We start from the raw sequence: 17254 nt of genomic DNA on the forward strand, positions 1-17254 counted from the left end.
TTTTCAGTGTAGAGGTCTTTTGCTTCTTTTGTTAGGTAGGTCGATTCCCGTTTCATTTTTTTGGATGCTACTGAGAAAGGAATTGTTTCCCTAATTTCTCTCTCACTGAGTATGTTATTTGTGTACAAGAAGGCTATTGATCTTTGTGTGTTGACCTTGTATCCTGATACTCTGCTAAAAGTGTCAATTAAGTCTAGAAGTCTTTTGGTGGAGTTTTTTGGGTCTTCCATGTAGAGCATCATATCATCAGCAAATAATGACAGTTTAACTTCTTCCTGTCCTATCTTTATTGCTTTAATTTCTTTTTCTTGTCTAATTGCTATGGCCATTTTTTCCAGAACTACATTGAAGAGGAGTGGTGATAGTGGGCATCCTTGTCTTGTTCCTGATTTTAACATGAAGGTTTTCAGTTTGTGGCCATTTAATATGATGTTGGCTTTTGATTTTTCATAGATAGCCTTTATTAAGTGGAGATATAGACCATCTATTCCAATTTTTTGCAGAGTTTTTATGATGAATGGGTGTTGAATTTTGTCAAATGCTTTTTCTGCATCTATCGAGAGGATCATGAGGTTTTTGTTGTTGACTTTGTTAATATAGTGTATTACATTTATTGATTTACATTGTGGAACCATCCTTGCATTCCTGGAATAAATCTGACTTGGTCAGGATGTATGATCTTCTTGATGATCCTCTCTATTCTGTTTGCTAATATCTTGTTAAGGATTTTTGCATCTATGTTCATTAAGGAGATTGGCCTGTAGTTCTCTTTTTTAGTTACATCATTCCCTAGTTTGGGAATCAAAGTGATACTTGCCTCCAGGAATGAATTTGGAAGTATTGCTTCCCTTTCAATTTCATTGAAAAATTTAAACAGTAGTGGCAACAGTCCTTCTCTAAATGTCTTGTAAAATTCAGCAGTGAATCCATCAGGACCTGGGCTCTTCTTTCTTGGTAAGTTTTTAATTATGTTTTCAATTTCACTGATTGTAATTGAGGTGTTTAAAATGTTTTTATCTTCTTTGTTCAACTTTGGTAATTCATAAGTATCTAGAAATCTGTCCATTTTTTCTGTGTTTTCCATTTTACTAGAGTACAAGTTCTCAAAGTTGGCATTAATGATCCTCTGGATTTCTGTTGGATCTGTTGTGACTTCACCTTTTTCATTTTTGATTGCATGGATCTGAGCCTTGTCTTTCCTTTTTTTGATAAGGTTTGCTAAGGATTTATCAATTTTATTTAGTCTTTCAAAAAACCAACTCTTTGTTTCATTTATTTTTTGTATTGTGTTCTTCTTTTCTATTGCATTGATTTCTGCTCTAATCTTTATAATTTCCTCTCTGGTTTGGGCTTTGGGTTTTTCTTGCTCTTGTTTTTCTAGGAGTCTAAGATTCATTGTTAGGTTGTTTATTTGAACTTCTTCTATTTTTCTGGTGTGGGCTTTCAGTGTTATGAATTTTCCACGTAGAACTGCTTTCATTGTGTCCCATAGATTCCTGTATGTTGGGATTTTTATTTATTTGTAAAAACTGTCTGATTTCTTCTTTAATTTCCTTTGTGATCCACTGATTGTTCATGTGAGTGTTGTTCAATTTCCATGTATTTGTGAAGCTCCTATGGTTTCTTATATTATTGATCTCCAGCTTTATTGCACTGTGATCTGATAATATACAGGGAATAACTTCGATTCTTTTGCAATTATTCAAACCTGTTCTGTGAGCTAGTATGTGATCTATCTTGGAGAATAACCCATTTGCAGCTGAAAAGAATGTATATTCTGAATTTGTGGGGTGGAACACTCTACAGACACCTAATAAGTCCATGTACTCAAAAGATTGGTTTACTTCTATTATTTCATTGTTGATTTTTTGCCTAGCTCATCTTTCTGTTTGTGATAGTGGGGTATTTAGATCCCCTGCTACAATTGTATTAATGTTTATTTGGTTTTTGTTTTGTGTAGTTGGTGGCATTTATATATGGTGCATAAATGTTTATGACTGTCAATTCTGCCCCTTAAATTGCTCCCTTTACAAAGAATGTAGTGGCCTTCTTTGTCTCTCTTGACCAATTTTGGTTTGAAATTTACTTTGTCTGCAAGTAAGATTGCTACCTCTGCTTTTTTCTTGGCTCCTGTCACATGGAGAATTGTTTTCCACCCTTTCACTTTCAGTCTATGGGCTTCTTTTTGTGTTAGGTGTGCTTATTGTATACAATATATTGTTGGATTTTGCTTCTTAATCCAGTTTGCCAGTCTATTTCTCTTGATTGGTGAATTGAAGCCATTGACATTGATGGTTATAACTGATATGTACTGACGTCTTATTGTCATTTTATTGTTTTTTTGTTGAATCTTTTTAATTTTCACCCTCTCCTTTTAGTTTCTTGCCTTGACTATTTCGTTTGCTCTGGTGTGCCTCATGGCGTTATGATCTCATTGTCTTTTTTTAGGATATTGTTTAGAATTCATTGTAGTGCTGGTTTTGTGTTTATGAAATTTCTCAGGTGTTCTTACTTCCGCAACCATTTTGAGAGAGAGTCTTGGAGGAAACGTCAGTCTCAGTTAGAGGTTGTTTTTTTTTTTTTTTAGGACCTGAAACACTTCACTCCAGGTTCTCCTTGACCTGAGGGTTTGTGTTGAAAGGTCTGCTGTGATTCTGATGGGCTTTCCTTTGGATGTGATTTGTTTCTTTTCTCTTACCACATGTTGTATTTTGTTCTTCTGTTGGGTTTCTGGAATCTTAATTATTATATGTCTAGGTGTAGATTTTTTTTTATCTTGGCTAGTTGGTTTCCTATATGCCTCACTTATCTGTATGTCAAATTCTTCCCCTCTGTTTGGGAAGTTTTCTGTCATTAATTCTGTGAACAGCTTTTTTAAGTCATTTGCATTTTCTCCTGCTACTTCATGAATTCCTAGCAGTCTTATGTTATTCTTTTTTGCATCATCTAGGAGTTGTTGGATTGAATAGTCATTATCCCTTACTGTTTTTAAAAGACCTCTCTTTTCTGGGTCACTGGCTGTTATCCTATCTTCTATATCTGAGATTCTAACTCCGCAATCTTTTGTTCTGTTGTGTACACTTTCAATAGAGTTTTTAATCTCCTGGATTATCTGTTTGAATCTGTTTTATGGATTCCATCTCTTTTCCTATGTTGGGCATTCATTGTTTCCATTTCTTTCTCATTCTGGATCTCCATGGCTTCTATTATGGTCCTGAGGTCATCTATTTTTTTGTCAGTTTCTGTTCTACAGTCTCGAATCATTACTTTCATTTTATTCACCATCTCTATGGTTATCTGGGAAATTATTTCTGTTTTGAATTTTTCTAGAGCCTGATTACTCAGTTTTGTTACTTCCTGTGTTGTGAGTTCTGAGTTTCCTTTTATTTCACTATCAGACTTTTCATACTGCTTTGCCCTACTGTTTTCCATTGGTGAACTGGAAGACTGTCTTTGTGCCTTGGTTAAGTGTTTTCTCATTTATTTTTGCTGTTGGGTTGTGTTTGATTCAATCTCTGGGTTATTAAATCTTCCTGATATTATTGAGCTTCAGCTCCCGAATCTCTAATAACTCATAGACATTCTCACTTTCACAATATCAGAGAAAACAACTCATCCAATCAATCCCTAACCCTTGTCCCAGTTGATATAATCAGCAACACAACAGGATCAATCACCTCTTGCAGATTGACGTTTTGTGGTAGTCATCAATGCATCACCCTACAATCATGTGAGTTAAATTAAAATCAGGAAGCAGCCCAAAATATGTTTGCAGTGGACAAACTCCTCAATATGATATATTTACTATTTGGGATGGGGGCCTAGGCTTAATTAGGATGAGAAGAGTAAACAAATAAAAGAACTGCAGAAGGTTTCAAGTGAAGCCAGAGGACACAGAATGACCACACAATCTTTAGAGAACTGTAAAACTCAAAAGGGATAGACAGAATGAAAGTATAAGGAAAAGAATATATCCCCTTACCAGTTATAGGGACTCACTTCCCCTTGAAACTACTGACCTTTGAGTGAGGCTAATGATGGAAAAAAAAGAACATTGATAAAAAAGGAAAACTGATAAAAGAGGAAATCTGAGTTAGGGCAGGAGCAGAAACAGAAAAGGAGGTGAGGGCCAATATGGTGGAGCAAGAGATTGAGTTGGTGAAATAGGACAGAAAAAAGAATTTGCACAGTGGAATGAGGAAAAGAAAGAAGCAGACAAAAAAAATAACTTTGAAGGGCTTCTTTCAGACTATATTTCTGCTGTTGTAATACTCATCATGTGTAGCCATGTGCAGACTATATCTCCTTATCTCATCTAGTTGAAAGCAGAACCCTGTGACTCAGAGTGACCTCAGGCCACAAGGACCAATATAAGCTCCCCAACCTCCTGCAGGGTTGAACTTCAGACAGTTTTATCACAGGTTTCCCCTGCCCCTTCTTTATAGATTTTTGAATTTGGGAGCTCAAAAAATAACCCTTTATAACCAGCTATGTTTCTGCAGAGTAGATCCATGGACTGGCACATTCAGGGGATCTGAGAGCAGCTGTGTGTGTGTGTGTGCTTGTCTCAGTAGCACCCATGCAGCTACCCTCCTGGTGCTGGGGCAGTGATGACAGAACCCGTGACAAAGGCTGTGGCTACCCAGACCTGTGGGATGGGTCCAGGTGGGCAGAGGGGCACTGCAATGTCCATGCTGAGCAACTCTCTCTGCATCTCACCTTGTTGGCTGGCGCTGGGCCCTAGGCAAAGTAATTTTTGCTCTGAGAAGGTTTTGTTCAGTAAAAAACAACTGACATCTAGTATTCACATAATGCATGCACTATATTACAAAAATTTCACGGTAAAAACTTATTTCTTTACTAGTTTATTTTAAATAAGTGTATGACATGCATAATGAATTCATCATGAGCATTTTTTGAGGAAATCATGGCAAAAATGAGATTATAACAACACATGAAAAAAAAGAATCAAACAAGAGAGTTCTAGAACAAATCATATATACATATATACATATATATATATATATATATATATATATATATATATAATGTATGCCAACAAAAGAAAGTTATACCTACTGAGGAAAATTAGGAGGTGATTATTGAAGATTTTCCTTTATTATGATTTAATTTTGATTAGGAGAGACTTTTGGCACTTCAACATATGCCAACCAAATCTGTTGATAACCAAAAGCTTTCCTCCAGAAGTCATGTTGAGAAAAGAGATGAAGAAACTGGTAACAAAAATATTTGAAAACAATGTGTGGAACTTAAAACTCATATATTTATCATTTTGGTGAAGATGCTGAAAGGGTTTCTATGAAACATTCAGGATTGTAGAATGTTTGGAAAAATTCAGAGACTAATAACAGTAAAGAATAAAAAAAAAATCACATTAGGCTATGAGAGTGTGCATTAGTTAACCCAGTGCATTACTTTCAACAACCATGAAGTGTGCCAGAATGAAAGCAGTTTTAGGAATTTGCATAAAAACTGAACTTGAAACAAGAAACATTTAGATATATGTAGCAGGCATTCAGGGAAAGAAGCCTGACAATTGTAATTTTTAAACTCAAATATGAAAATAGATTGATATGGGATCTAATTGAAATGATGAAATTCAGAAAATTTGGATAGAAATTCAAGCCTTCGTTTCCAATCCCCACAGCAATAATAAAAAAGAATATGAACACAGATAGAAATCCTTTCTCACTATTCAAAGAGTAAAAAAAGTTTAATATCTTTGAAAAAAAGTGAAACTGCTACTCTGTATTTATGAAGACAGCTTGATCTTACAAGAAGGCCATGAAAAATATCTTGAATTCCCTTTCCCTATAATTTGGGGTGGTGAGAGGATGCAGAGCTGGAGAATGCACCACTTGGCTCCTAGCAGCAGAACTGTCAGAGTGGAGAGATGAACCAAGAGAATGTTTTCACAGAAGACCTTGTGCAACCCTGACTATCATGCTGCGGTACGTGGACCAACAATAAGGGGATTGTACCTGGGATGTCCAAGGAATGGGACTCTACTTAGCAGGAAAGCGCAGTCTATGGCTCTTGCAGAGGAATGTCTTTCTGTCAAAAGGCAGTGTCATGCTTTGAACTGTCCATGGTGCTGAGCCAGCGCTCCAGTGACAAATTCAAGGGAAGACATCTGAATGAAGATATGAAAAGTCAAAGACATTGTCCTTACTTTGTTTTGGGAATAAACACTAAATCTTACTGTCGCCTCATTTAAAGAGAAGAAATGGGTAAAGGAGGAAAACAGTACTACTTAACTGAAGGAAACTATAGGTCAGAGAGAAAACAAAGGCAGAGTATGTATTTTTCAGAGTCGCTGTAGGGAAGAGAAATAAACTTAAAACTGCCTGATGCTACCTTTGGAAAATTTATGGAGCATATATTCTATAAAATGAAGATAACAAAATAGGATAACAGTGTGAGGTGAAAAGTTAATTGAGAGGCAAGTAGAAATTTAACAGGAAGAAGTGAGATAACATAAAGACTTGTAAAACCAAACATACATTAACAAAATTACAAACAGTCACAGTACACTACGAAAGGATAATTCAGAGCTAGTAAATGATACAGTGGACATTTTCATGTGTATGCATTTTATTTACTAACCAATAGCCCCTTTGAAATCTGGTCGTGTCTCAAAATGATGAAGAAAATCTCTGTTCTCCTTGGGAAGGCTGAAGAAAGGGCGGATATTTTTCTCTTTGGCAAGTAGTAGGGTTATTTTATCCTAGGATAGCCAAGAGCACAGCCAAAGAATTGGAATCTTGAAACACTGTTTCACAGAAAGTTGAATTTGGGGGAGATTTTTGGTGGCTCCAGCATTGAGCAGTGACACCAAATGACAACTCTGGACCACAAAGCCCCAGAAGACATTGCCAAATATGACAGAGGTGCAGGTCCAGTAAGAGTGGTGCCTATTACAAGTGTCGGGTGGGAGAGGCTTGGGGTGCACTCCTGTGTGCCTTGCCACTGACACTGTCTCTGCCAGCACTGAGTGCAGTCCCTGAGCCCACACAGTCTAGTCCCTTGTGAGCCATTATGAGTATCCAAACACTTCCCACAAATGTCTTTTATATTCAATTCATAGAAGTATCTATCTGTTGTCTACAACCAAGAAATAGAATCAATTCAAATGATTTTGGAAGATGAATTTTCTCAGGACTTCATAGGATAATACAAAGCAAATCTACAGAGATGGAGTTTTCTACAGCATCATTGCCAGGAAAAAAATTAAGTCAGTTGTGAAAGTTGAGAAAAATTGACAGGTCTCAAAAATGCTCTCCCTAGCCAAGTTGTCACACATGACAAAGTTACTGGAGGGTATGTTCAGACTTAAATGGCTTCTGAAAATATAGCACCCAATTACTGTGTCCCTTTTTAGGTTAAAGGAATGCACAACACATTCTGGGTAATCAAAGAAAACTCTCATATGATTGAATAAAGTCATGACATGTTAGGGGACCCAGTATCTACCATGATGACAGGGAAATTGAAGAATGATCCTGGAAGTGTTCCTTTTTCTGGGACCTTAAAAAATAGACAACTTATTTACTCACAGTTTCAAGGTGAAGGAATACATCAGATAAATGTCATATATTAATTATAGTCTGTGTGCAACTCAAAAGATTGCTAGAAAGCTTAGAAGTTGGCTCAGTCATTCACACACAGGGATTTGCTGATGCAAAACATATAAGTCATGGAACTAATGGAGTACATTGAAGGCGACTCGGGTCCAGTTACCTGACATTTTTTTTTAATTTGGCATCAATCAGAGCATGCAGGCAATCATTCCTAATATCTTCTGATTTTATTATTTTTTAAACTATTTAAAATGGCATGAAAACACATAGAGATCTTTTGAAATTAATAAAGTAACAAATTTTGCAAGCTCTGGAGAGTCATCTGGTAAGCAGATGGTCCCAACACAACGTTGTGGGCTGTTCTTCTTGTGTCTAGTTAGCACTTGCTTTTACAATCTCCTAGCCATATGTGGTGGTCTCCCCCAGCTCTCTGTTTTTATCTGCCTTTAACAAGATATGACAGTCATAACAGACTTGTTTATTCAAGCCACTTTGCCAGAGTCATGATTGACAGTAACAAGGTTAGGCAGAATTTGGAGTTTGTCAACCAAATTGAAAATTAATAATTTCTGGCACTACATGATATAAGGTGTATATAAATAATTCCTTCTCTCTGTTTGAAAAGCATTTAATTAGATATTTTGACTTTATTCCCCATTCTGACTTGGATAACAGTGTTATTAAATTCACATGATTGTGCAGTACAGGCACAGGATTTTAGTTTAAAACTTGTGGTACCAGGAACATATATATCTACATATATTCCATATTTGAAAACTTAAGATATCAATAATTCAGGGAAGCTCTGGGTGGAGTGATTTTCTTTTATTGTAAGAAAGAAATAAAGAGAGACAGAAAGCAGGACAGAGAGAAAGAGAGAAAAAAGAAAGGAAGAGAGAGGGGGAGGGAGGGGAGAGAGAGAGAGGAAAAGGGGGAGTAAGGAAGAAGATTGAAAATAGAAACAAAAGAGGGCAGAACAGAAGTATGGACAGGCAGGAAGACAAATTTTTTTGGATGTCAGAATTTGGTATAAGTGGTTTTTGACCTGTATAACGTTTTGGAACCTCTTTAATATTCATGAGTGCTCATGCATACACCTTATTTTATACAATAAATAGTATGCACATAAAATATTTCTTATATATTAAAAAGCCATCTCTACTCATTTACTATCATTGCCACCCAACCGGTCACTGGGTGATAGAGGTGCTTTCTGAAAATCTTTAGAGCTCTTGTAATTTTTGCGACAGTTTTTCTAAAGCACAAATGTGTGTATTACATTGCTCCATATATAAAATAGCCATCAAACTATGCATGCTCCAAGAGCCCTGACACCTTCCCTGGAGCTAACTGCACACTGGTCCTTTCTGCATCCCTAATCCTCCTGTCTGCATGACCATGACTTCCCTCTCCTGTCTTCCCTGGTGGCCTGGGTGTTGCTTCTCTCTTTAGAGTCACCTTCTCCATCTTGTTTGAATGTTCTACATCTAAGCCTTTGGAGGACTTGAACATATGTTTATCAAAGCAGTTGAACATTTATTTGTAATGGTGAGTTTTTGCTATGTCAACTCAAATTTTATTAATATTGTTGGACATGCACAGCTAGTGAGGGTGCATATATGCCAGAAAGTACAGCTTTTTCATTTAACACATGAAGTAGTTTTAAGTTATTAAATTTCCCATCAGATAAGTACATGGGAATTTGAGAATCAGAGAATCATATCAAAGTCAGGTAGTAAACACATATCTAGCTCAATGTGAACCCAAGTGTTGTCTCAAAGCCTGTAACTATGTCCACTACACTATCCTTCTCTATAAAAGCTATGTAACTGTTTACTTGGTTAATATTTTAACCAGGGGATATGAAAGTCACTTAGAATGGAATTATACTTGCATTTATGCAATTCTCAGGATATTTGAAACTATATATGCCCATGAAAGCACAATACAACATCCCTTGTTCTAGGTGTTGCAGTGAATGCTTATAAAACTGCCATCGATAAATCATATCTTCTTGAATTATTTTCCTTGTGTGCTCCTCTTCCCCATGAAATTTGGGGGAGCATCATGACTTAACTTGACCTGTAGAATGTTCAAGCTCCAATGTTGTAAGCTGCAACTTTTGCTTTAAGATGTATTATACCTGTGGCTTTGGCTCTCTTAAGCTCTGATATTCCTTTCGTAGGAGTTTAGCATAATCTTCAGGATGGGATACCACAGGGAGAGAAAGCTCTGGAACATGGAAGGGCACAAGAATAGAGAGTGATCCAGCCAGACTCTGGCTACTTCTTCAGCCATTCCAGCTGAGATAACAGATCATAAGAGAGGCCACTATGTGTGTTAAACAGTCACTAGAAATGCACTATGGATCCAAGTGGGACAGAGACAGCACATCCGGCTATGCCTGAAAGTAAAGATACCAGTGTGAGAAAAAGAATGGTAGTGCTGGTTTTAAGTCATTGAGTTTGCCTGGGTTTTTATCGACTGTTATAGTGATGGGTACCTGCTATCATTTGAATCTGACATGATGCCCAGAGTCATGGGTATTCACAGCTCATTCCTCAGCGGGATGCTGATGGAAGCTGAAGAAAACATCAAGGATGTGTGGTGTTCTGAGAAGTCTTAGGTCATGGGGGCGAATTCCTTCAGAGGGTGAGCCCAGCCCTGCCTCTGCCTCTCTTTCTTGATCCTGGCCATGAAGACAAGGGGTGTTCCACTACATGTTCCCAAAGTAATGTGCTGCCACACACCCAAAGCAGCCAACATCGTTTTCTCACGAATGGAAACATCCAAAATTGTGAACCAAAACGAATTATTTGTTTTTTATACGTGACATGGACTTAGAGCCAGGCTGTGGGTAAAGGCTGGAAGAGTCATAACAAGACTGCTCTTTGAGACTGGATAGAGAGGCCATCACTGTTACATACATGCAGAACAGCTACACACTCTCTCCTGTGGAATCCGGCTGGCAGGAGATATATTCAGTGAAGGTGTGATGCTGGCTGAGGAGATTTCCAGACACTGCACTCAAAGTGTCAGTTGGCTTTTTTAGCCAAGTGGAAAGCTTTGGCGCTGATGAACTTTGGAACTGTTTAGCTTTCTGGATATTTTGTATATTTTAGAAATATAGGACAAAATATCCAGTATATACAGGATAGAGAGGTGAAAATATAGCTGTTTTCAATCTCTAGTAAGACGTAGCCTTGGGGTAACAAATAAAAGTATTAGAAGGCTATTAAAAAAGATCCATGAAGGCTGAAAGAAAGAGCTAGTAGAATTTATAGCTGAAGAAGAAAGAAAGGGGCTGGGGATTTAGTACATTGGTGCTGTTGCCTGCCTTGCAAGTGCAAGGTCCTGAATTCAATCCCCAGTACTGCCAAAAAAAAAGTTTATAAAAAAAGAATCAAAGACTGTCATCTCAAAGCAACATCACACATGATGCAAAACAGTTACCTGTTTCCAAAACAATTATCGGTGTATCTGCTGAGGAATGGGAAAAGACTCCATCAGACCTAGGAAAATAGAATATAGAATTTTTCAAAGTATAATTTTTGTAAAGTAATTTGTGTTAGTTTAAATTAAAGGAGACAGAGATTATTCAAAAGGACAATGAAACTTTCATCAAATTTATATGATCAGAAAGCAGGCTGAGATAACAATGTAGCAATCAATGCAGATTATTGGTCACCTTAACACAAAAATAGATGTTTTCAAAAGTAGACCCGAAAGTCATGAAAGCATAATAACAAGAATCATTTATACTCAATCATTAGAAAAATCAACCAAAGGAAACCAAAATAAATCTTTACCCAGAACTCTACCTGTTCACAGGAGGGAGAAACTAGCAGTATGTGGCTGCCTGGATTTTAGCTCTGTGCCAAAACAGTGATGACGAAACGTGGTCACACATTTTTCTCAGTGTGGTTTGTGTGATCTTTGAATTGGGACTTTTCCACTCTTCTCAACCAAAATTAGAGATCATTTTTCCCACTACCTGAATATGCTCTGGCTTTGTGACTATTCCGAACAGCAGTTCTGCTAAAGTGATGATAGTATGCATTTAGATGGCCTTTTGTTTTATACCTTATAAAGCCGTCCTGAGGAGGAAGTCTAGAATGACAGGTCATACGGAGGAAAAAGTCGGGGACCTCAGACAGCAACCCTCAGCAACGATTTCCAGGGTGTGAGTAAGGTCATCTTCTTGTAAGTGCTCGAGTAAGTCCAGAAGACACCAACAGAAGAGGATCCACCCGTCTAGCTGAAGTGGTGCTATTCCTCGACTGGCTCACTGAGTGCTGCAGAAGACACTGGTGGGTGCAGCATGGTAGACATGAGGGCCAGTTGTGGAGGCAGAGAAAGAAGCTGGCAACTAGTATTTTAGTACCTGTGTGTCAAAGCATCATATGTGGAATGCTGACTAATGCTATTTCACAACTGTTTTATTACCGTTTTCATATGATAATTTCTATATGAATGAATTTGATTCCATGACCACGATCCTATCAGTATTTATGACTTAGCCAGTTTATTTATTTATTTTGGTACTGGGGATTGAATGGAAGCTATTCGCTTTAAGCTATATCCCCATCCCTTTTTAAAAAGTTTATTTTTACTTACGTATATATTTTATTTTGAGAAAGAGTCTTGCTAAATTGCTAAATGGCCCAGGCTGGTCTTGAGCTTGTGATTTTCCAGCTTCAGTTTTAGAGTGTTGGTAGTAGAACTATAAAAAAGTTTAAGAGCATTTCTTAAACACAAGGAAACAAATCAAATAACACCTAACTGAGGCCAGAAGCACTTTTTTTTTTTTTTTTTTTTTTTTTTTTTTGCTTCTCAGGGAGAAAACGAAATTAGCAGCGAGAATATGGAGAGCAGATGTGAGGGGCTAATGGGGATTTGAGAAATGGGGAATGTTACAAAGCCAACAGTATTAACCCAGGTAGGTAGACAGAGAAGTCATGTTCGTGTGCTGGTGATGTCTTATACAAAGAACGCTTTCACAGTCATTGTGGAAAGGAAAGATAACGGTAGAAGGCAATCTTTAATATATAATAAGTCCTCCAAATTTCACATTTTTGACATGCACATGTTTTTACAACATTTAAATGTGAGGGGAGAATATATTCTCCCTTACATTTCTGGCAGAATGTTAAGTATAATAGGGAAAAAAACAGATACAACACACATTGCAAAACTAAAAAAAGTCGCTACTTCACACATAGTATACTAATTTTAGCAAAAGCTTTGGACACATAACAATCTATGTTCACAAGCAGTAAATGTCATATACTTTATTTATTTGTTTGTTTGTTTATTTATTGATTGGTACCAGGGATCGAACTCAGGTCCTTGTGCTTGCAAGGCAGGTGGCAGAATCGCTGAGCTAAATCCCCAGCCCTCATATACTTCTTTTAAAAGGATAGATTTTTATTTTAGTAAAGATTAAAATATATTAATGTTGCATAGAAAAATGAGCTGTAACAAATGCCTGAAAATATATTTCTCAATTATACATCACTGTGAATTATTTTTGCTCTTTATGTAATTTTGATAACAATTGTACATTATAACCTATTATCAGTCTTTACTGACTTCACCTAATTAAAATAATTATAGCAATGACGATTACAAAATTTATTTTTTAACAGCTCATCTCTAAGGATTTGAATAATCACACATAAGTACCCACAAAAAAACCTAATTTTTTTCATTAGAGATACAATTTTTCTTTTATCAAAGAGTATATTCGGAGGAATATAATTACAGGAATCTCAAGAAAAAAAAAACATATGGGATAAGAAGTCAAGGATGGGCCATTGGGAGAATTCAGGGTCAATGACAGACTCTTAGAGAGCTATGAAGATACAGTGTTGCCTCTGTTCAACTAAATTCCTTCCACCATACTGGGGAAGATTACCGCAGTTCCGTTTGCAAAAGGAAGCAAAATTTGGCTAATTGCTTCTGTTCACCAACTGAATTGTTTATGAACAGAAGCATTCGTAAACCGAGGTACCATGTCATTTATTGGGAGCTAATCTCGCAACCGCAGAGTAAGAAAGCAATAGTTTATTACAAGTAGAACATATATGTCACCTTCAGATCAGAAATTCCAGAGATTATTTGTTATGTTTATCATTTAGCTCATCAACATGGCTGGCTTATACTAAAACCATAAATCAGTATTAGTGCTCCCTGGATACTTTTTAATATCAGCAAACCTGAAACACAATTGTTTTCACAAATATCACACTGCAGTGGACGTGCAGAAAGACACTTCCATCTCAAGTTACTACCGTCTTCTCCCTAAACTCATGAATATATGGATACCGTGAACTGTAGCACAGCTGCTGCCAGCACAGTTCCACCCCTCGATCCCCTGGCAAATAATTTATTGAGGAATAGCTGCCTTTTCAGCAACTACAACTTCCTCACCCCTGTCTAAATCAGGCATTAATTATCATGTGAGGAAGTTTTTTCTGGTGTCGTACGCACAGAAGTGAAGTGTTATTACCAGGTAGGCCAATATCTTGTTTGTTATCTCCTAACAGTAAATCCCTTCTTTGCTACCATCGACTTGACTCTTGGAAAGTTTGCTGCTCTCCAGGAACCCAGTGTCAAACTGTTTCAGAAAATAGAAGTGGAACCCTAGGGGAGGAAAGGATTTTCCCTTCATGGTTCTACAGTAACTGACACACTAGGATACCACAGGCATTTTTTTCCCTCCATTCTGTAGCCTGCAGTTCATTGTTTCTGTAGACCACAGTATTCCTCAGGTTCTGACTACTGCACACTTTTTTCCAATTGTGAACCAAATAATGAGAGCCAAAGATCTAGGTGATGGGAGCCTATGACTCAGTGAAAGTCCCTGCAGTTTATACCCTCTTCTCAGGCAGGAAGAAAAGAATCTTGGATTTTAGAAAAGGAGACCTCTTTTAATGAAGGGGAAAAATTGGTAAAATATTTTCCTACTATAACATGGATGGTGAGTCAGATTTAAGGGACTGTATTATCATCATGATTTAGTTTTTCATTAATCTTATCATACCACCAATTAAATTAGTAATGTCCCATAAGACAAGAAGCAAATATATTTAAGAACATTGAATAGGTATAAGTGGCGGTTCGCAATGTATTTCCCCGTACTTGGAATATTTGCAAATAGCATAGAAGCCTGCATTTTTCCTAAAGGAAAGATATTGTTGGAGATAACAAGTGTACAGTATAAAAATTCTGATTTAATGACAGCATTCCATAATTTTCTGAAAACAGTTGCTCTACATCTACATTCAGAGACTGGGGAGAGAACTAAAGAAGGTATTTATGTACCTGCATTAGCTTGACACTTACCTGAACTTGAACCAAACCTTTGCCATAAAAGTCCTAATTTCTTTCTTGTTTTTAAATTTTAACTTCCTGAGATGTCTTCTGGCACAAGTTGCCTATGCAAAGAAGTTGAAGTTATAGAAGTTATTTAGTAAAGAAAATAAAATGAACTATATGTAATTATTTAGAAGGTTATTGACTAGCTAAGAAAAGGCCTAACTTTATTTTAATGAAGGATAGTCTTGAGATGCATATGAAATATATAATATAGTTACTGTCTATAAATAAGAAAGCATCCTTTTAGAAATATCATTTTGATACACTTTTCAAAAGAGGACAAAAATAAGGCCACAGGTTGTATACACGTCAGAAAGCAGTATGAAGGTGTCTCAGGTGTAGTCATTTAGAGAAGCAGCTACTATCGTTAGAGAAGAAGAAAAAAGAGAAGAGATAGATTTTGTAAATCTTACAAATTTTGAAGAGTTTGAGAAGCTACTCAACTAGTCTTTGTGTCTTCGAGGGATGTACAACCTACCTAGTTTCGCGAGGGCAAGTAAACTCCAAACTATACAGTTGTTGTATAGAAGAGGTCGACTTTAGCTTTGTAAATAAATAAGCATTACAGAAGTGCAGGCAGGAGAAAGCACATCTCTCGTATTTTATTCTGCCTAACAGCTTCTCTCGGTGCACCTATTGGCAGGAACTAATGATGAACCAACTGGCAAAAAGAAAATGTGGTTTCCATTTTTCCAGGATTACTATCACAAAGTGGGACATAGAAAGCTAACTTTGGGACACAAAAACAATTTCCTAATAATTAACAGAAGGAGGGTGCCGATTGTGCTATCGAGAATGCATCCTCTATGAGGGCTGACACAGAGATGGCCAGAGGAGAGAGGGAAGCATATCATAGAAGAACCGGCCAAGAGCATGCGGAGGGCCCGGGGCAAGGGAGTTTTCTCCCAGCACGGAATTACCAGTATTGCCAGGGCAGCTCTCCTCACAGGTCCTGACCAGCAGGTGAATGTCCTAACTATGAACTCATTATTCTTGTGTTTCTTTGTTTCTCTTTTCTTAGTGGGAGTTTCCATTGCAGGTATTTGATCATCTTCATAACATTTCTTGGAAAATAGGATGATCAAGCAGCCCCATCCAGAACTGAGAGAGAGGTTGGTCCGTCACCCAGAGTGCCTTTGGCTTATATCTCCTGAGAGAGGAGTAAGCACGTACTAAATGTAAGAAGAAGCTTCACTGATGATTTATGAGCAGAGGAACCAAATGTGACAGAGAGGGGAGGTGTTCGTCAACCTGTGCTCTTTTCTTTCCATAAACCAGAGATACACAGTTGACTGTAACAAGATACTCTTTTGCTTTTGATAATCCAACTGACCAAGAATCGCAACTACTCAAAATAAATTTTTAAAATCCATAACTTTACAAAAATCATAAATGAATCCATTGCCCTGAGCATTACGCTTCACATAGGCAGTGATGTGTAGGTGCCCCTGGTTGTAGCATCCTGCTGTAACACTGAGTTGCTTTCTCCAGCACCAGTTTGAACATTGTTTCCCTCACAGCTCACTTGAGCAATGCATGCTTAGGCTTATGAATTTAATCCATACAAAAATTTTTATTGTATCATTTCCTAAATAACACAGCATCATTATTACTTGTGTAGCACTGACATTATATTAGATATAAGTATTCTAGAGATGACGAAAGGTATTTAGAAGATATGTGTAAGTTATATACAAAGGCTGTACCATTTTTCCAGAAAGGACCTGAGTTTCCAAGTAATCAGTAGTCCTCAGAGGTATTGGAACTTATCTCCCATGAATAACAAGGGATAACTGTATGCAGAAAGATGTTGCCCAAGCAGACATCACACATACCAGCCCTCTACCATACCTTTATTTCTAGATGTGCCTATGAAACTAAATTTGTCCAGAAAATATTAAAGAATTCAGTGAGTCAGTTTTAGTAGCAGATGAGTTTCCAAATCCTTTTCATGCTTTTCTACTGATTGGAAGAAACAAACAACACACAGGCAAGTCCCTTTAATCACCTCAGCCAGGACCCACGACACCCTTGCTGGCTTGCTTTACAGGTTGACTAGTTATGTAAACTTACCATCTGTGAACCTCCTGAACTGTTTTGTTGTTGTAGCTGATAGCATTGCTCTACCGGATTGAGAAATATATAATTCTTTCTAGTTTTCTTCCCAAAGACATGGGTGAAGGGATGAAATGGTAACCAAAGAAGCCAAGGACGTTTTAAGGAAAAAAACAGAGCAGATTTGAATCGAAATAACCCTAGTCACATAGGAGCAA

Source organism: Fukomys damarensis, unplaced genomic scaffold (genome assembly GCF_012274545.1).
Source record: "Fukomys damarensis isolate Sample0158 unplaced genomic scaffold, DMR_v1.0_HiC HiC_scaffold_29, whole genome shotgun sequence".
NCBI lineage: Eukaryota > Metazoa > Chordata > Mammalia > Rodentia > Bathyergidae > Fukomys > Fukomys damarensis.